The following is a 21,585-nucleotide window of genomic DNA, read 5'->3' as shown; positions in this document are numbered from 1 at the left end:
GAAAGAAGTTTGTTTGAAATCTTTGCAAATTTATTAAAAAAAAAAAAAAAAAAAATCACATGTACATAAGTATTAACAGCCTTTGCTCAATACTTTGTTGAAGCACCTTTGGCACCAATTACAGCCTCAAGTCTTTTTGAGTATGATGCTACAAGCTTGGCACACCTATTTTTGGGCAGTTTCTCCCATTCTTCTTTGCAGGACCTCTCAAGCTCCATCAGGTTGGATGGGGAGCGTCGGTGCACAACCATTTTCAGATGTCTCCAGAGATGTTCAATCGGGTTCAAGTCTGGGCTCTGGCTGGGCCACTCAAGGACATTCACAGAGTTGTCCCGGAGCCACTCCTTTGTTATCTTGGCTGTGTTCTTAGGGTCGTTGTCCTGTTGGAAGATGAACCTTCACCCCAGTCTGAGGTCCAGAGCGCTCTGGAGCAGGTTTTCATCAAGGATGTCTCTGTACATTGCTGCATTCATCTTTCCCTCGATCCTGACTAGTCTCCCAGTTCCTGCCACTGAAAAACATCCCCACAGCATGATGCTGCCACCACCATGCTTCACTGTAGGGATGGTATTGGCCAGGTGATGAGCGGTGCCTGGTTTCCTCCAGACATGATGCTTGCCATTCAGGCCAAAGAGTTCAATCTTTGTTTCTCATGGTCTGAGAGTCCTTCAGGTGCCTTTTGGCAAACTCCAGGTGGGCTGTCATGTGCCTTTTACTGAGGAGTGGCTTCCGTCTGGCCACTCTACCATACATGCCTGATTGGTGGAGTGCTGCAGAGATGGTTGTTCTTCTGGAAGGTTCTCCTCTCTCCCCAGAGAAATGCTGGAGCTCTGTCAGAGTGACCATCGGGTTCTTGGTCACCTCCCTGACTAAGGCCCTTCTCCCCCGATCGCTCAGTTTGGCCAGGCAGCCAGCTCTAAGAAGAGTCCTGGTGGTTCCAAACTTCTTCCATTTATGGATGATGGAGGCCACTGTGCTCATTGGGACCTTCAATGCTGCAGAAATTTTTCTGTACCCTTCCCCAGATCTGTGCCTCGATACAATCCTGTCTCGGAGGTGTACAGACAATTCCTGGACTTCATGGCTTGGTTTGTGCTCTGACATGCACTGTTAACTGTGGGACCTTATATAGACAGGTGTGTGCCTTTCCAGGTCATGTCCAATCAACTGAATTTACCACAGGTGGACTCCAATCAAGTTGTAGAAACAGCTCAAGGATGATCAGTGGAAACAGGATGCACCTGAGCTCAATTTTGAGTGTCATGGCAAAGGCTGTGAACACTTATGTACATGTGAGTTTTTTTTTCGTTTTTTATTTTTAATAAATTCGCAAAGATTTCAAACAAACTTCTTTCATGTTGTCATTATGGGGTATTGTTTGTAGAATTTTGAGGAAAATAATGAATTTAATCCATTTGGAATAAGGCTGTAACATAACAAAATGTGGAAAAAGTGAAGCGCTGTGAATACTTTCCGGATGCACTGTATATCTGTGTTTTAATCGGGTCAGTTCTCTGAGGCCATGTCGGCACTTGTCGCCAAATGTCAGTGCTTCAGCTCTTTTAATATTCCCTTCCAACTCCACGAGTTCTTGTTTTTTGATGAATGAGGCATACTGTATGATCCGACCCCTAAGAACCGCCTTAAGTGCCTCCCAAGACACGCCCACAGAGGATACTGAGGACCAGTTGGTCTCCATATAAACATTGATTTTGGCCTTTAACATTTGTTGAAATTCAGGATTTTGCAAAAGGGATACATTAAAGCGCCTACTATATGATTTCTTTTTCTCCGTATGTGGCAACACCTTTAAACTCACCAGGGCATGATCTGAGACCAAAATGTTTTCAATTGAGCAATCAACAACAGATGAAATTAGGGACTTAGATATATATAAAAAAATCTATTCTAGAATAAATCTTATAGACTGATCCTGAATCTTATAGTCCCTACCAGATGGGTTCAAAAGTCTCCAAATATCTGTAACACCAAGATTTTTACACATCCTGTGAAGCGTCACTGTTTCTCTAGGGGGCTTACACACTTTTGCTTCACTATGATCAAGGACTGAGTCCGTCAAAAGATTAAAAAGTCTCCTCCCAATATTATATCATGAGGGGTGCCAGCGGCTTGCAACATCCCTTCAAGATCTTTAAAAAAGTCCTGATCATCAGCTTTAGGTGCGTAAATATTAGCCAAAATCAACCTTTGCCCCTGAATTTCTGCTAAAACAATAATGACTCTTTCTAATTTATCTTTAATCTGTTTGAGACATTTGAATTGTAGATCCTTCCTTATCAATGTAATGACTCCCTTGCTCTTACTTGAGCCAGCACTAAAGAAAACATGTCCACCTCATAACTTCCCAAATTTTTCAGCTTCCTGCGGGGAACAATGAGTTTCTTGAAGAAACACTATATCATATTTCTTACGTTTAAGAAGAATTCACATTCCACGTGGAGAGAGACAATCCACTCATATTAACATTTGACATTTTGACATAATAATAGATTGTGTGTCAAAAATAAAATGATAAAGACCACATTCCAACATTAGAGCAACAAACAAACCCCGAACTTCCCACCAGCACAAAAGAAACAAAGAATGCGCCCAGTTTCCTCGGACGATCAAGTGAATATTCAGTGAGTCAAGTCTACTCGGCTGCATCACACAGTGACTTACTCATTCCATTGACTTTATGAAGGACAATGCTTGTTGGGGACATGTAAATATTTTGCAGCCATCCTTAGTATCTATTCTCAGTTTGTCCGGGAACATCAGTTCAAAAGCGACCTTCCTTTCCAAGAGTTTCTTGCATTCCTTGAATCGATCACAAATTCGCAAAATCTGGGAACAAGAAAATGCTGTGGTTCTTCCAAGAAAGCCTTCCTTTACTCCTTGCCTCGCATAACACGAGATCTTTATTGGATGATCTCAGAAATTTGGCCAGAATTGATTGGGCCTGTCTCCATCTGTGGATCTCCGAGCCAGGACACTGTGAGCTCACTCGATTTCCAGCTTAGGGCCTGTTATGTCGAGCAGACTCGGGAAGAGCTTGTTTATGAATTTCACCATATCTTGACCGCCTTCTTTCTCAGGAATTGCAAAAGTTGTTTTGCCGATTACGATTCTCAAGGTCTTCCAACTTTTCCCAAACACGTTCCAAGTCTGTCTTGGTCGCTAGCGGATTAGCAGCTAATGCCCTCTCTGATGACTCCAGATAATCGATTCGTTTCTCGACATCCCCCATTCTTGTAACTAACTCAGAGAACTTCGTCTCGATGGCAGTGATCGATCGACGAATTACAGCAAGATCCTCCAAGTCAGCAACGACCTTCGCCAGCATTGCTGACATGCTCAACAGTTGATGCTGGATCTCTCCCACCACACCATCCAAACGGCCTTGTCAGGGGTGTCAGCTTGAGCACGTAAGTGTCTTTTAATGTCTCCAGAGCCCGAGGATTTTGAATTCTTTGGCATATTATCTTCATAGAACAGTTATGGAACAGGGTGTATCAAATCTAACCGGTTTATGGCACAAAAAGTATTAAAAACTAGCAAAGTGCGCAGAGCTCACTGTTCACATGTGTAGGGCTTTACTGGTTGTTTAGATCAGTGTTACTATCAAAAATAATTAATAATTATTTCTGTAGTTATTAATTAATATTTAAATTAATTAATTGGATCTAACTCATTAAAACCTCATATGGGACTCCAGTAAATGTAATGTGCTACGTTTAGGAGCAAGTTTGGTTATTAGCAATAATTAATAATTATCAAAGATAATTATTAATTATTAAAATCAGTAGAATATTAATAAGGATTAACATTGACGGGGCACCACCCTGAAATCAGGGACTAATAACCGAATAGTAAAACAGTCTCAATATTAGATTGTTTTCTTAGGAAAATCGACATCCGAAGAATATCGATTTTCGGGAAAAAAAACAATGAATGAAGGTTTGAATCCAAGCACTGACATCCCGTCAGCATGACACAGGTGTATGCAAAACAAACCCAAACACTTCTCTTTGTAATATAAACAAAGTTTATTTATGCAGTAATATCAATTAATAATTAATACAATGCAGTCAATAAACTTCCGACTTACAACTACAAACTAAACAGTGATATGATTAGATATGGAAATAAAAATAATCCTATAACACATAAGGTGTGTGTGTGACAGTGTGTGTGTGTGTGTGTGTGTGTGTGGTTAGTAAGAGAGAGAGAGAGAGAGAGAGAGAAGTGACAGCCCTAAAGCCGATTTCGCGATCGTGGGAGAGAAAACAGCTGTCAGTTTATCACTCAGAGACGCGGTGGACGGCTCGTAAACAGTCCCGCATTATTTGACTCTTTAATGGATGAACTCAGTTGCTGTCTCACTCGCGATGGCGAAAATGCACAACAATCCAATTTGGTTGGACCACAATACAGCAAAACAAATTTGTGATAATTAATACCCTGAGTATTAATAATGAGCGGACATGGTGGTCAGTAAACTGTACAAGCAAAAACCTTGAAACACAAGAATAACACACAATAATATTCTATCTCTGCCCAGACGTAAACCTCTTACTTGAATCGCATGAGGACACAGATAGAGTGTGTTTTCCTCCGTCCTCTATATTCGGTGAACAAAGTCGCTGGAAGTAATTCTTGAAGCATTTCAGAGGTATTTAAACTCCTGATGATGTCATGTTTGAGGGACGTTCTGTTGTGTGCCTCATCCAATAGGAGTTGAGAGTTCGATCCTTTAGTGAGCAAGGCTTCATGGATTTGTAGTCTGTTTTGGACTCCCTTTGTTTGATTTTGGCGCGATTTTTATCAGTAAGATGTTACGACTTAGAAGGTGGGGGCTTGAGTTATGTTTTTACGACTGTGTTAGGCCTGCCTTTGTCTTCTATCTGCACATGTCTGACCCGCGTATGGTGCCACGCAACTCCCCTCGATCAAATGGTGTTTAATCAAATGATACATACAGTTTTAATCAAATAAAAAGATCATAATAATTATTATTTATTTATTTATTTTAAATTGCAATTGTAAGTTTGGTCAAATAAAATGCTACACAACAAAGCTTCACAGTGGGCTATTAATGAAACCATTAATTTAACAAATCTGATTACCAGTGGCACAAGGCTTACTTTTGTGATATTGCTTACAGATAATATTAATAATAATAATAATAATAATAATAATAATAATAATAATAATACAACCATTTAATATTACATAATTGTTATTATGAGTATTATTGCCACTTTTTGAAAATAAATTTTATACACAGTAGTTATATTTTTCTGTCTTCAATTTCACGCATCCATTTGAATAGAGCTTTCATGTTAGCGGGACATTTATTTTGACAGACCTTTGAGTTCTTATGGGTTAGTTATATCAAGCTTCCCATTAATGCTGAGATACACCCGTCGCAACTCTCGAGCTGAAATCTCCAAGCTGCACCAGAGGAGTTCATTTAAATGTTAACAGCCATTTATACTCTAAACACACTGCATGAAAATTAAGCACCAGTAGTAGTCTGTGTTGCATTTGTGTGTATGCACATGTGTGTGTGTGTGTGGTTGGGGGTAGGTGTGTGGGAATCATATGACAGAGCAGAGTGGCACATCTTGTTCATTCTGTAGCGTGCAGCGCATGTGACTCTGTATTATTTAATTAAATTACATCCTTCTGTTGTTTAAAGATCATACTTGGCCAGATCCAGAGTCTTTTTATTTTATTTTCAAATTTAATCTAAAATTTGTCACATCTCATATCATTTTGCTAATGACGGCATACTGTAATATGGTACTGAAATTAACAACAAGATGATAACGTACTGTTTAAATTTTTTTGGTATCATGGTACTTCGGTAGTACCGGTAAACGGCGCAACCCTAGCCTCCGGAGACGGTGAGCCCGTGATGTGTTTATACCTTCATAGAATTTTAGATAATTTTAGAACACGCCACGTCGTCCACCAGACGCATCCGGTGTGTGACCCACTTTAATTAAGTCAAGTCATTTTTGTTTGTATAGCACTTTTCACAACACACATCGTTTCAAAGCAGCTTTACAGAAAATCATGCATTAACAGAAAATTAAACTGTAATATCTATAAAGTTTTAGAGTCATCATTGTGTAGTTTGATTAAATTTGATTGTAAATTGTGTACAAAAATACATAATTAAATAATTAAATAACAATTGCATTTAGAACCCCAGTGAGCAGGACGAAGGTGACTGTGGCAAGGAACACAAAACTCCATAAGATGTTGGTTAATGGAGAAAAATAACCTTGGGAGGGCTCACTGTGGCAGCCCGTTCCCCTCTGGCTAAACAACATGAATATAATGCCAATATTAGTTATTTATGGGATTACCACAGGGGGCAGCAAGAGGAGTCTTGGGAGGTGAACAGGTATACCTGTGTCTCCACTCCCCGCTGCATGGTTGAGGATGCCCAGATGGTGAGTGGCTCGCAGGGACTTCAAGGTCTGCTGACTCCAAACGAGGAGGCGGCGGGCGAGTTGCATCATGCGACGCGAGGGTACGCTGCCTTGGCAGTTTATGTACGCTACGGTCGCTGTGTTGTTGGTTCGGACCAACACGTGCTTGCCCTGAATCAATGGCCGAAGCCTCCTCAGGGCCAGCAATACCACCAGCAACTCTAAGCAGTTGATGTGCCATTGGAGTCGGGGCTCCGTCCAGAGCCCCAACACTGCTTGCCCATTGCACACGGCGCCCCAGCCCGAATTCGAGGCATCTGTCATGACCACGACATGCCTTGAGACCTGCTCTAGGGGAACACCTGCCCATAGAAATGCCAGGTCCGACCAAGGGCTGAAAGTCTGACGGCACTGGCGTGATGGTCACACGCCGGGTGCCGTGGCGCCATGCCCACCTCAGGACTCGAGTCTGTAGCCAGTGCTGAAGCGGTCTCATATGCATCAACCTGAGGGGGAGAACCGCCACCGAGGATGCCATATGCCCCAGGAGCCTCTGAAATTGTTTCAGTGGCACCGCTACCTTCTGCCTGAAGGTCTTCAGGCAGGTCAGCACTGACTGAGCACATTCGGTCGTAAGACGTGCTTTGAGAGTGACCGAGTCCAACTCCATACCGAGAAAAGAGATGCTCTGCACAGGGGAGAGCTTGCTCTTCTCCCAGTTGACCTGAAGCCCAAGTCGGTCGAGGTGCTGAAGCACAAGGTCCCTGTGCGCACACAATAGATCTCGCGAGTGAGTTAGGATTAGCCAGTCGTCGAGCTAATTGAGAATGTGTATGTCCTGCTCCCTCAGCGAGGCAAGCGAAGCCTCTGCGACCTTGGTAAAGATGCAAGGAGACAGGGACAGACCGAAGGGGAGGACCTTGTACTGGTATGCTCGTCCCTCAAAGGCAAACCAAAGAAAGGGTCTGTGTCGAGGATCAGTACACGAAAGCCCAGGGGGGATGTGCTGCTCCACAAGTCCGCAATGGTGGCCGGTGACTGGGGTGGGCGAGCGACCCCAGAGACCAGCACATTTACCTGTTCGCCGACTGTCTTTCGACAGAGAATGAGGGAACGGGAGGTACTCGCATTCGCCTGATTGACCGGAAAGACTTCCAGCGCCTGGTCGTCATGAGTGCGCTGGCCCAGGGAATGAGGAAACTGCTCTTTCATTGACCATGTGGGTCCCGAGGCCCAGAGGGCACTCGGCAATGGAATACTTACCATGCGCTGGCCCAAGGGTGATGGTGGGGCTGGAGAGATCACCTGGGCCAGACCGGTCAAAAGTAGTTGCCTCATCCCTGGGCTGCCAGTATCAGGACCGCCTCGAAGCCCATCTGGGGTTCTTGGGGGCTGGCTGACGGGCAGGTGGAACTGATTCATGGTGTCACTACATCGACACAATGTCAAGTGAGTGACAGATAGGAAACTTTGCTATTACTGTGGTGAACCAGGTCATCTCAATGCTGCATGCCCACACAAGAAATCAAGTTCCATGAATCAAAGCTGAAAGTGAGTACCACCAACTTTGTATCACCTATCCTTCACAGTTTTTTGCTGCCTGTAGAGATCTCCATTGGTGATCATATAATTTTTTACAGCTTTAGTGGATTCTGGGGCTGCTGTGAATCTCATAAATCAAGAGATCATACAAGAACTCAATATATATCCACCAGTCAATGCATTCCAACAATTAATATCACCACAGTTGACAACGCTCCCATTGGTACTAGTATAACCCAACAGACTGTTCCCATAAGCATCAAGATTGGACTATTTCATGTGGAGAAAATTTCACTATATATCATAAACTCACCCAATCATGCTCTTATCCTGGGTCATCCTTGGCTGGCCATCCACAACCCTTCTATATCCTGGAACCAGGGTGAGCTCACGCAATGGTCAAGTTTCTGTCATGAACATTGTCTCCATGCCTTGTCTTACCACCAGCATTGAAAGCCCTGAATTCCAAACAGTACCCATGATTCCTGAGGAGTATGCAGAATTCAATGAAGTTTAGTAAAGTTAAAGCTACTCAACTTCCTCCTCACCGTCCATGGGACTGCGCCATTGAACTTCTGTCTAATACAGCTCCACCGAGAAGCAAGTTTTATCCATTGTCATGCCCCGAGACCCTAGCTATGGAAACTAACATCGAGGAAGCCCTTGCCTCCAGTTACATCCATCCCTCCATCTCTCCAGCAGCTGCAGATTTTTTCTTTGTGGAGAAAAAGGATGGAGGTCTACGTCCATGTATCGACTATCGATGCCTGAACTCTGTCACCTTGAAATAGGAGATTTATACTAAGCTCGATCTAAGAAGTGCTTATAACCTCCTCAGAATCAGAGGAGGAGATGAGTGGAAAACTGCATTCATCACCACCAGGGGGCACTATGAATATCTGGTCATGCTGTATGGACTTGCTAACGCCCCCTCTGTTTTCCAGTCTTTTGTCAATGAGATTTTCAGAGACCTACTGAATCAGTGTGTGGTGGCCTACATTGACAACATCCTCATCTACTCTTAAAACAAGGAACAACATATCCAGCATGTCAGGACAATCCTATCACGTCTCCAAGAACACCAGCTATTTGTAAAGGCAGAAAAATGTGAGTTTCATATCTCCCATACCACGTTCCTAGGTTACAATATCAGCCACCAAGGTGTTGAAATGGATGTCACTAAAATCACAGCAGTTACCAAATGGCCTCGACCTTCCACAATCTAAGAACTACAGCGGTTTCTGGGCTTTGCCAATTTCTATCGCCACTTCATCAGAAACTACGGTATCATTGCAGCACCACTCACGTCATTGCTCTATGGAAAACCCAACAAGTTACCATGGAACGACGCCGCATACCAAGCCTTCATCTCCCTCAAGTCAAGCTTCACGACCGCTCCTATACTGAAAGACCCCAACCCCAATCTTCCTTTCATCATTGTGGGATTGGAGCGGTCCTGTCACAATGTCACGGAACCCCAGGCAAGCTTTACCCTTGTGCATTTTTCTCCAGAAAGTTAAATTCTGCTGAACAAAACTATGATGTGGGGAACAAGGAATTACTTTCCATGAAGGAGGCACTCGAAGAGTGGCATCACTGGTTAAAGGGGGCAGTCCACCCGTTCCAAGTTATCACTGTTCACAAGAACCTTGAATACATCAAGGCAGCCAAGAGACTGAATCTACCTGAAGCCCGATGGTCATTGTTCTTCACCAGGTTCAATTTTACCATCACTTACCACCCTGGCAGCAAGAATAGCAAAGCAGATGCACTTTCATGCAGGCATGATCCACTCCACATCCAACCTCATCCTGGATCAATCCTACCACCATCTGTCATCATTGCACCGATTAGTTGGGATATCATGGAAGAAATACGAGCATAACAGCACAAACCGTCACCACCTGACTTCCCCCCAACCAAGTATTATCTACCAATCAGTGTAGTTGTCAGGTCGAACATCAAGCATGGCCAATCAGATTTAACAGAGACAGAGCAAATAACTTTAATAAATTGTAATTTTGAGTTCTTAACAATTAAAATCTTAATCTGCAAATAATTTCATGAAACATACCTTTTTGAGTTCTGATGCCAAAACGTGATATTTTAAGTGATGTTAAGTAATGATCACTCGATTGCTTTAATGACAACATTAGGGTTTACAGTGTGATTAAGGCTAACATTCTGGCTAAGATCTCTTATGGTGTGAAATGGAAGAAAGAAGGTCATAAATGTTTGGAATATCATGAGGGGGAGTAAAGAACAGAATTTTCATACTTGGGTGAACTATTCCTTTAACCAACAGTCTGGCTAGCGTCGTCTTCTGTTGACCATTAAGATGTCCTCTAAGGAAAAGTATTACCAGGGTTAATTTTCATTTAAAATCTTGTAGCTATTGCCCAGGGCCAATGCTGAATCTGCAGGTACAACATCCAGAGCATTACTAGCAGCACAAAAGTGGGTCATACTGAAACTGCTTAACAACTGCAGTGAAATTCCAAAGTCATTTGTACAAAATAGAATTTCTAATAACGCTGAACAGAGCACTGAAAATGTTCTGTTCCCTTCATGCCATTATATGAGGAAAGGAGGACAAGAGGGAAAGCATAATCGTGGTTTATGGAAATAAGGGGTTCTGTGAGAAAATCATTTATTGTGGCTTTATAAAACTTTATGGCTTGGTGATAAGTCTCTCAGCCCTCTGAGATAATATCACTGGGACTTGATGATGAAAGCAGAAATATTGCCATCCTTTGTGTTGTGCTCCTTATTCTCAAACACAAAGCATCAGAATAATGTGTTCCTGTATGAAATTCTCCAGAATGGCAGTTATCAGCCTTTTCTAATCGTTTCAGCTGCACCTTGCTCACAGCATCTGTCATTGATTAAAGGGTCAAGAATCCTCATTAAGCTGCAAATCCACAGCTTCTGAGGAGGTTAAGTTCTTAATCTTGTATCAGCGCTCTGGGAAAAAAAAAACTGTTATTAAAGTGCTTAGACAATAATTGTATTTGATATTTGTGCGATGAAGCTGCTGGATTGTTAGATTCTCTCTGTGAATGTTCTGGATTGTAATGTGATAATATATTGTTACATTTTATTTTTATAACAAGAAACGTCATGGTTACTTGTGTAACCTCCGTTCCCTGATGGAGGGAACGAGACGTTGTGTCGATGTAGTGACACTAGGGGTCACTCTTGGGAGCCCGAGACACCTCTGGTCTTTGATAAAAGGTCAATGAAAATTGGCGAATGGTATTTGCATGCCACTCCCCCGGACATACGGGTATAAAAGGAGCTGGTATGCAACCACTCATTCAGGTTTTATGCTGAGGAGCCGATATAAGGTCCGGCCATTTCAGCGGGTAGTTCAGCGTTGTGGCAGGAGGGACACAAAGTCTCGTTCCCTCCATCAGGGAACGGAGGTTACACAAGTAACCATGACGTTCCCTATCTGTCACTCACTCGATGTTGTGTCGATGTAGTGACACTAAGGTTCCCTATACGAAACGCCACAATTGGCTGAACTGTGTTACGTGAACTGGTGGTGTGTGGTGGGCAGACTACTATGTGCCTCATAGCAGCACACCAGGTCGACACATAACTTCCCCCAACATAGTTATGAGTGACGTACCGGCAGGTGGGGCCTCGCGGCGGTGCGGAGCTCGAGGTGCCACACCACGTTGTGGCCGTGCTGAGTCTAGGGACATCGAAGCACTTACCTGGCTCCTTGTGACCACCCCCGGAACAGCCTGGGACAGGGGAAGGAAGAGGCCTGTCCTCGTAACCTTTGGAGACTGCCACATCGGGGGCGGCTGTGTGCCACAGCTGGGTGCTCAGGGGTGGAAAGGCCACCGCTGGAGCGCCAATCCTGCAAGAAAAATCCCATGGACGGTAGCCGTGGTGACGACCATGCACACCGGGAATGTGACCCAGGGAGGAAGGAAACCACTCTTTTGCTGAACTGTTGGGTACCGCAGCCACTTGGGCATGCGGCGAAATTAAACAAAAAGGCAACAAAAGATTTTATTTTGCCCGGCCCTCCACCGGGGGATGGAGTGGTCTTTTTACCAGCTCCAGGTGAGTGGGTTCCCTCGTCTCTGGGTCGCCCATCTCAGGGGCGCTTTGATGACCTCTGTGGGTTCTTAGGCGCCGGCTGTGAGACAGGTAGCGTCTGCTTCCTGTGGTGGGCTCCACGCCAGGGCTGGGCCGAAGGGGCGGGCTGTGGTGGAGCCGGTGCAGTCACCGCAGGGGATGCCCTTGGCGACGAGCAGATGGGGTGCGGGATCTTGAGCCGTGCCAGGGCAGGATGTGCCAGATTGCCTCCGTCTGCTGCTTCACCGCCGAGAACTGCTGGGCAAAGTCCTCGACAGTGTCGCCGAATAGGCCAGCCTGGGAAATGGGGGCAGCAAGGAACCGTGTCTTGTCGGCCTCGCCCATCTCGACCAGGTTGAGCCAAAGGAGGCGCTCCTGGACCACTAGTGTGGCCATCATCCACCTGAGAGACCGCGCCGTGACCTTCGTCTCTCGGAGAGCGAGGTCGGTCGCCGAGCGCAGTTCCTGCATCAAATCTGGGGCGGAACTACCCTCATGCAGTTCTTTCAACACCTTGGCTTGGTGGACCTGCAGGAGAGCCATGGCGTGCAGGCAGAGGTGGCTTGTCCAGCAGTGCTGTAGGCTTTAGCCGTCAGGGACGACGTGAGCCTACAGGGCTTGGACGGGAGCTTAGGGCGTCTGCGCCAGGTGGTGGCGCTCTGTGGGCATAGGTGCACCACGAGTGCCTTATCCACCGGGGGAATCGCCGTATAGCCCCTGGCCGCCCCGCCATCGAGGGTAGTGAGAGCGGGGGAACTGCGGAATCGGGGCCGGGCAGTAAAAGGTGCCTCCCACCATTTCGTCAGCTCCTCGGGCAATTCTGGGAAGAATGGCACTGGCTGCTTTGAGCGGCGCCCAGGAACCAATCATCAAGCCACGAGGGTTCAAGGGAGAGCGGAGGGTTCCACTCTAACCCGACGCTCGCAGCCACCCGGGAAAGCATGTCCATCATTTCGGCATTGGCCTGTGACTGGGCAATCATCCCCAAAGGGGGAAGCCCAGCTGAGGCTTCTGCATCCGAAGGGGGAAGCCCGCTCTCCGATGCTGTGCTTGAGAGCTCATCATCTTCGCGGGGTCCGAACAAGAAGCCAGACTCGCCGTGAGACGAGCTGGCAAACTCATCCGGAAGCCCGATTGGGGCAGACGAGCTTGCTGGGGAATGGGAGGTCCGCGGGGGGATACCCGGCGGAGACAGTCCCATTGGGTTCCCCAAATCGCCCCCTGTGCTAGCCGCACTGGCCTCATACCCGTAGGTAGAAGGACCAAGGCGGGGAGCCGCTGGGGTGGCTTGCTTTCTTATGAAAGTAAGCTGCAACCGCAATGTTGCCATGGTCATGTTCTCACAATGAGAACATGAACCATCCAAAAACGCTGCCTCCGTGTGGGTCGCGCCCAGACAAGAAAGACAGCTATCATGACCATCCGAAGTTGAGAGATAACGACCACAACCAGGAATAACACACAATCGGAAAGGCATCTTTAAAAAGACGCGTCTTTAAAAAGACGTTCTGTGTGTGCCGCTCTTTTAGAGAAGTATATACTCTTTTAGAGGAAAAAAGCTCTTTCAGAAAATATACTCTCTTGTTTTCTGCCGAAGCGCCCAGGGGTGTTCTCTGCAGTGCACCAGTGCAGAGGAGGGAGAAGCTGCTGAAATGTGCCGTCAGATCCAGCAGAGGTGAATGAACAGGAGAATTCAGCTCAGTGAGCATGACCGTTCGGCTCCGAAGAGAAAATCTGAATGAGTGGTTGCATACCAGCTCCTTTTATACCGTATGTCCGGGGGAGTGACATGCAAATACCACTCGCCAATTTTCATTGGCCTTTTATCAAAGACCAGAGGTGTCTCGGGCTCCCAAGAGTGACCCCTAGTGTCACTACATCGACACAACGTCGAGTGAGTGACAGATAGGGAACAGTTTTTTGTTACCTGTCTTATAGGTGCTAACACACCTTTTAATTTATTCTGCCAGATGTTAGTCATTTGATTTTAATCACCTTTAATGTTTCTTTTGCACGTTTACTTATTAAACCAACCACTCAAGGTGGTTACAGTGAGCGCATTTACATATAGGCATTAAAGTTTTCTTTTATCTGTGTAAAGTCATAAACGACTTAAGAATAAACCAACTGACACAGGTGTATTTTTGTTATTCCAAACTGACTTTCTTTGTTCTCTGAAACAAAAATTGAGATGTTAAGTGGAAAGTTGGCTTCAGTCACCATTCACTTTCATTGCATCTTTTTTCCATACAGTGAAAGGTAATGGTGACTAAGGCTAACATTCTGCATAACATTTCCTTTTGTGTTCTACGAAAGAAAGTCATATGGTTTTGTAACAACATGAGGGTGAATAAATGATGACAGAGTTTTCATTTTTATGTAAACTACTGTAAGCCTTTAAAGACTGCTGTTAATCATGGTAACAACTAAAATCATGGTGTGTTGTGGCTTATTGCTTTATAATATAGCAGCAACAGCAATTTGATAAAAGATAACCACTTTCAATTAAATGTATTAATGATAATAATCACAAGCCTCTAAACAGTACAGTAGGATGTTAATGATCGCAAAACAATGCAGCAACTTGATGCAGTCACAGGTGTGCATAAATTGGCTGCTTGACAGTGGCTTTGAACATGTCTCATCCAATCAGATTTTAGTGCCAGAACCATCTCTTTCATAAAGAGTCAGTCATCATCAAAAAGTAATTAAGGCTGCTTGTCCACTAAATGACTCTCACTGTACTGGTGAAGGCTGACTAGTCATAAATGAGCCGGCTGTATTGACACAGCATTCATTTCACTCTTTGGACCACTGTCAGAACACTGTATTTGCATGTTATTGCCAAAACAGACTGTATTGTTCGTCAGTTGACCAAAGATCCACCTGGTCTGTCAAAAACAAAATATATTTATAAAAGAGTGACAGGCTCTGTTACAGGCTCTGTAAAGCCACACAAACATGTTTTGTCTAACTTGCTTCATTGTGTTTGAAACAGGCATATACCGTATGTACCCCAGAGGCCTTTTAGAGGGTTTTAACACTCACATGGTGGATGAATATTTGAATATAGTATGTATAATAGTTGTAATATACATAAAATAATTTTCAGCTCTGTGCAAGAAATTATAGTTGCCAAAAATTTGTCAAAGGCAATTCCAAAGTTATAGATGTGACATTTAATGAAAATTTGAAATTTAAATTAATATATAAAGTACTCACTACCAGTATATCAAACAATTTTTAGTTATAATCATAGACCCCTGCAGATAGAGTCCATACATCAGAAAAGTTTCAGTATGAACACGTTTTTTTTTTTTTTTTTTTTCAGTTAAGATCAGGAAATTAACTTGCTTTTTGGGAGACCACACTTTGTAAAAACTCTGTGAACTGAAATGCACCATCCAGAAATAATAACATCCAAAAAATTCAGAAGGGTTGGCACTCCTAAGAACACGTAATATTTATTTTTGATTCATTGTCATTTTCACATAAATGGGGAAAAACCGGATGTGACATCTCTTCGTTATGGACATGACAGTTGTAAAGGCAGCACTTACATCATGAGGGGAAACCATCCAAAACGCTTTGCAATCTGCAGACTTTGACCACTGAGATTTATTATTTTACGTTATAACAACTATCAAGGGTGTATGATGAATTAAAATAAGAGTGAAATTGCTGTTTTTCCGTGGTATGGTTGACATTTTTGTCGAATTTCCCTGAACACTTTTAATTAAAATGTTTGGCTATTGCATTAAAGCCAAATCTTAATGCTACAGCATCGTGTTCTTCCAACGTTGTGGTAACTGTTTTGGGAGAACCATTTGAACCCCACTGAACTAGGGCTGTCACTATTGATTATTTTTGCAGTTGAGTAATCTAACGATCGAGTAATCAGAAAAAATATTGTAACTCTTCATTTATTGCATAATGTTGTTGAGGTGAAGTCATTTTTGGCTAAAACGTGTTTATTAGCCTAAATTTTGATGTACTCTACTATTGAATAAAAACTACAAAACGATTGTCCAAACAATATCTAAAGCCAACAGACACCCAAAGCAGATCTAAAAAATACATAATTCAACACAATCTACCCATTTTAGTTTAGAACTGAAATATGGGAAAACAGGCCATGGAAATAAAATATTTAATATTTTCGAAAACAATGTTCTTGTTTGTTGAGGATGAGTTATATTCATGGTAAAACTATTTAATGGAGATATAAAAGCCCTTTTATCACTTACTTGCACACGGAATACAATAGGCTATTTTCAGTTATTGCATCATTGAGAGGTTTTTTACTCTCTTGCGTTGAACTGGAGCAGTTGCAGGCATTGTTGAGCTTGTGCAACATACTGCCCGGATCACAAAAGTTTGTCACTTGCCACAGACAGTGTCAAATGCCATTAAGCATCTGGACAGTTCCTTCTTGATTAAACACTGTTAATAATTTCACAAGCGAAGACCAGCTGTTTCTCCCTCATGTAAGTCTGTTTTATATTGTGTCTGCGGGGTGGAGAGATTTGCATCCGTTTGGCTTTAGCTGCAAGCTTTGACTGACATCAAACAGACCTGCTGCTTTATTCAGTTGAGTTTCATTCTTCATTGAGTTTTACCTGTGATAATGGCCATAAGCTATGAAATATTTATTGGAAGTGGGGCATTGCGAACTATTACAAACTTCATCATAAAATCTAATTTACATGCGGAGGAAGATCGCATTTACATTCAAATTGTAAATAATTTACACAGAACGAAACTCAAACTAAAATTTTCATAAAATAACTTTCTTAGATTCAGTCAGATGTATTGAATAGAAAGTGTTTGTGCATCCATCACTGCATGTGGCGTGTGTAAATTTAATAATATTTTTCATTCTATTCATTTATGTTTCTTCATAAAAGCATATTGCAAATTATTATGTAATAAATATGTTTAGATTGCATTTCAATGTGTTTTTTGCTGAGTTTAGCATGTCCCACGTGGAAATGAAGGGGTCAACTTCTCTTCCACATCTGGAGGTGGCATCGCCAAATGCATACAGTCTAACTAGTGAACTTACCATGCTGTGACCGGTGGGTCTTTGAAAACCGGATGTATTCTTTTTTAAGTGCTGTTGCATTGCTGAAGTGATGTTATGGTTTTTCAGGTCGACAGACAACTTTCAAAAAGTTGCTAAAGTGAAGTGCTCTTACACAGCTGACACTTCTTGTCATTGTGTTCGGACCCTCGCCGTGGACTGCGTCACTTCCGCCTTATTTTCTACACTACACTACAATTTTGTAATCGTGAAAATTTTTATTTGAGTAATCGAATTAAATCGAGTAATCATGAAAGCCCTGCACTGAACACCTTTTGGATGAATTGGATGCTGACTTTGAGCCAGGCCCCATCACTCAACTTCAGTGTCCGACCTCACTGATGCTCTTGTGTCTGAATGGGAGCAAATTCATGCAGCTATGTTCCAACATTAGGTGGAAAGCCTTTCCAGAAGAGTTAAAGATGTTATAGCAGCAAAGATTGGGATTAATTCCTATGGTTCAACAAGCACATGAATGATGATGTTCAGGTGTCCACAAACATTTGGCCATATACTGTAGTGTAGCTATATAATATTGTTATTATTTTAGCCAGTGGGTCCAGACAGAGGATGTTTTTAGGAACAAATGACATTAACACCATTTTAGGTATTTACCTTTTCAGTACATGTAATTAAATGACTGAACCCAATCTGGTGCTTGCATTTGGCGTTTTGTACAATTTTAGCAGGTGGCTTTAGTGCTGGGGACATTGGACTGATAAGAGTTTGCAAGACACATCAAAACACACATTAGTATTTTGGATCTACTAAAAGCCAGTCTGCATTCGCTGTCCGGCAGTTATTAGGTTTTAGGAGACAGGAGGTGTGAAGCATTTCTCATGAGATATTATAGCTACTGTGGCCCTGAAACTCAAAATAATTAATGTGTTCATGGTCCACTGGGGAAAAATAGGCCATGAACCATTCTCTTCTGAGCAAGTTTAAAAATGTCCTGCACAATTCTCAGTTGTTTATATTTGTGCAGTCTCAGCAAGGACCCCTGTGCCTTTTTCACCACCATTGTCAGTTTTCACTGGACAGACCCTTGAAGGAATCACGGTCATTGTTAAATGTGAGCTTTTCCAGGAGGCAATTCAGCTTTTTTGGAAGTAGAGCTGTGACCTAAATCAGCACTATACAACCACCAGCTGTGTCATAAAGCCCATTGAAAGTGACTGTGTGAACTTAGTTTCATGGACCATTGACCATGTTTCTGATAGACACTGCTTCATGGGACACGGTAGTAAAGCTACAGCCATGGTTTCTCCAGAAAGACATCTCATGCCAAATATGTAGTTTATTAAGCATGTAACAAAAGAGACAAAGTAACCTAAATCAAGACCTTAGATTGCAATTCATAGGAGACAAAGCACTTTGTTCTGATGTTGTTTAGCGATAGGAGTTGTAAGAAATTTTACAATTCAAGTTCCGACATGATTCCTCTTAAAGATAACGGTTACTTAACGGTCCCAGTAACTATTCATGTAGTACTTTTGAGGAAGAACAGTAGCCTGTTAGCAAATAATGAGATCATTTCATATTTTATCAGAACAGATTCTTGCAAAAGCTGTGTACACAGACTTTTTAATTAAAATATTTTATTCATTCATTTTCATAAAATACAACTAATTACAACAAAACTCATAGTGTGTATCTTTAACTACATATTGTCATATCAACAACTATCCACTAATTATTCTGATTTAAGCCTCACATGCATTAATATGTACACATAACACAGTAGCAGTTTTGAGTCGGATATGACAAATTAATGACTTGTGGTTCAGTAAGTTTTTGATTCAATAAAAAGAACTTGCTGATAAAAGAAAATTCATAGCTCTGAAAGGTAGCTCTGTATGTTTTCTATGATGGCAGGTGACATTACAGGAGCCAGTTTATGGCAGAGCCCCTTCCTAACTTTCAAGGCAAAGAAGAGTGGCTTCATTTTGATTGGATCATGGCAGGACCAACACAAATAAATGTCAAGAACAGCCATCAGATAAGCTGCTCGGACAACTGACAGACACCCCTCACAAGGAAGTAAGAACGTACACTTGGAAAGAGACTTCTCATTGGTTCTTTACTGATTTTCCAGCACCAAAATCTGAAAACCCCATCCTAGATAAGATAGTCATAAAAATTCCAGAGGCAGCGTTTACGTCCCATGTGGTAGAAAAGGCTGAAACAAAGAAGCCACAAAGACAAATCTTCACACACACTTTCCTCCAAACATGAACACCAACTTCAACACACCCACTCCATGTTTGTTCACAGAACTGTTTATGTAAATTACAGTTGTTCAGTTAGCACAATATTTCACACAAACTGAACTATGGTGGTATAAATTAATGCATGTGTAATATGTAATCTTTCAATATCATGTTTGATCTCTACATCTTCAGAAAAAATTGAGTATTTTTGAAGAGGTTTGGAAAAGGAACAATGCATAGATAAAACTTTAAAGACATTGTTCTAACGATGTAACAGAATAACAGAATAATAATCAACGTCCTGAGTCCCTGTCCAGAGGGTCATTAACAGGATACACTTCTAAAACACCTTTGTCCTGAGTACCCCTCCAGTGGGTCGTTAACAGGATACACTTCTATAACACTTCTCCATTCTGGTCTAACTCTAGGGGAGAGAGAGGAGAACAGATCATCCAATGTTCTTAGTGTCCATCCGAAACAGAAGAAGACTGACCAAGTACCAAGTCTCACTACAAGAAACTATTGCAACGGCAAGTTTGGAATCCCTATACCAGGGAGATAACTACAGCAACATGGTTTAGTTATGGTGAGCAAACCCTCTCTTCAAGTTTGTGCATCTGCATGTTCCAGGTGATGAATCTTGCACCGACATAAGGGCTGTATATCTGCATGCTCCAGATTGTAAGAACCCCATCGGTGCTTCCAGGAGATCAGCATTCCTCAGCTCATTCGTATCCAAAGCTGTTGAAATGGAATCCAGCTCCTTCTCCACTGTAACGTGGCCTGAGCCCCAGTGGAAGACATCGCTATCACCGAACTCATCAATCGAACAAGGAGAACATAAATATCACTAATAAACCTCTTTCCAGAGACCTTGGCATTAGTGTATACTATCGGTTTATGATTTTCTAATGTTCTTTAGATTACATATCCTGTGTATCAAAGGTCTTGCAAATAATCTTTGAGTTATTTGTTGAAATAGAAATATGGTTTTCACCTTAATAATTAACAGAGAAACAGCAACATATCTTGCATAAAATAATAGTCATACTTTGCCATTGCTACATCCAATTCAACCACTTGCAACTTTCCATCCTATGCACTTTATTTACCTATTAATTTATTTGATTATGAATTATTATGATCATATTTGATCATATTAGTACCATTTTGTAGTTTTTCTTAGTTATTCTTGTTTATCTTTTTGTAAATAAAACTCATTTTATTACAACTGTGTGTTCCTTGTGTTGATGATACAGAAGAGCTCTAAAGAGTTAGGTAATCTCACAAATCCTTCATATTATTCAGATTACCAACTTCCTCCAATTTACATAATTTTAATTTATTGAATAGTCCATTTGGATAATTCTTTTACTGTTAAGGTGAAACTCCTTAGCTGATGCCCCGAGGATGGAGGAAGGGGCAATCTGATATTAATAATCACACACACATACACTTTAAGTGAAGTGTGATAAACAAATCACCACATATTTTGGTGTCTTGTGTGAGGCCCAGTTCATTTCAATTGGTGCCAGGGTGAGTCTCACAACACACCCTATGGTCTGCACTGTAGATTAAAAAATAATAAATAAAAACAGCTTATGAGAGTCATTTGTTCAGGAAGTGGACTACACTCATCGTGCTTTATAGTTTGTGCCAGGGACGGTATAGGATTCAGTCTTTAGGGGGTAAGTGTTATCTTTAGGGTGGGCAATAGGTAGATTGGGAAAGTTGATATTTTTATTTAAAAAAAATTCACAATTTCAAAAATGTAAAAAAATGTAGTTTATGCAGCCTATTGTATCCATATGATGTCATTTTCAGTGCTTATATGATGTTCAACTTTTCAGTGCTTTCAAAGTTTAATGTCAGCTGCACGTTAACACTAAATTCACAACAATGGAAGCTAAGATTTAACATTGAATTTCACATAGCATTAAAGTGATGGTACACTGTGAAAAAGAGCAATGTGTCTGTCTTAGCTGTTTGAATGTTACCTGCAATTTCCAAATTACCTCAGTGGGTGTTGAAAAATTAACATTTCCAGTGACTATAGTAAATCACCTCAATTGCCTTTCCATGTGCTGCACGAAGAAATGGATCAGCTTTAGCTCTAGCTTCATCTTCTTTCAGCTTCTTTCAGCTTGCAATTGAAATTTTCATTTGGGTATGTGTAACTTCCGCTGACTGACAGGACCACAGAGAGCAG

At 42.2% G+C, this 21,585-nt stretch overlaps 1 long non-coding RNA gene across 1 annotated transcript in view; it reads left to right on the top strand.

The window, feature by feature from the left end:
* LOC127442452 (uncharacterized) overlaps positions 1–20,533 on the top strand; it is a 53,631-nt gene extending 33,098 nt beyond the window's left edge. Inside the window, exons 2-3 of the long non-coding RNA XR_007897485.1 lie at positions 19,042–19,206; positions 19,805–20,533. This is a non-coding gene — a long non-coding RNA (uncharacterized LOC127442452). The remainder of the gene's footprint in view (positions 1–19,041; positions 19,207–19,804) is intronic.
* The last annotated feature ends 1,052 nt before the right edge of the window (positions 20,534–21,585 follow it).

This window comes from Myxocyprinus asiaticus, chromosome 6, assembly GCF_019703515.2.
Source record: "Myxocyprinus asiaticus isolate MX2 ecotype Aquarium Trade chromosome 6, UBuf_Myxa_2, whole genome shotgun sequence".
Classification (NCBI taxonomy): domain Eukaryota; kingdom Metazoa; phylum Chordata; class Actinopteri; order Cypriniformes; family Catostomidae; genus Myxocyprinus; species Myxocyprinus asiaticus.
Note: the sequence above shows the minus strand (reverse complement) of the source record. Positions and strands in the feature narration are given on the sequence as shown.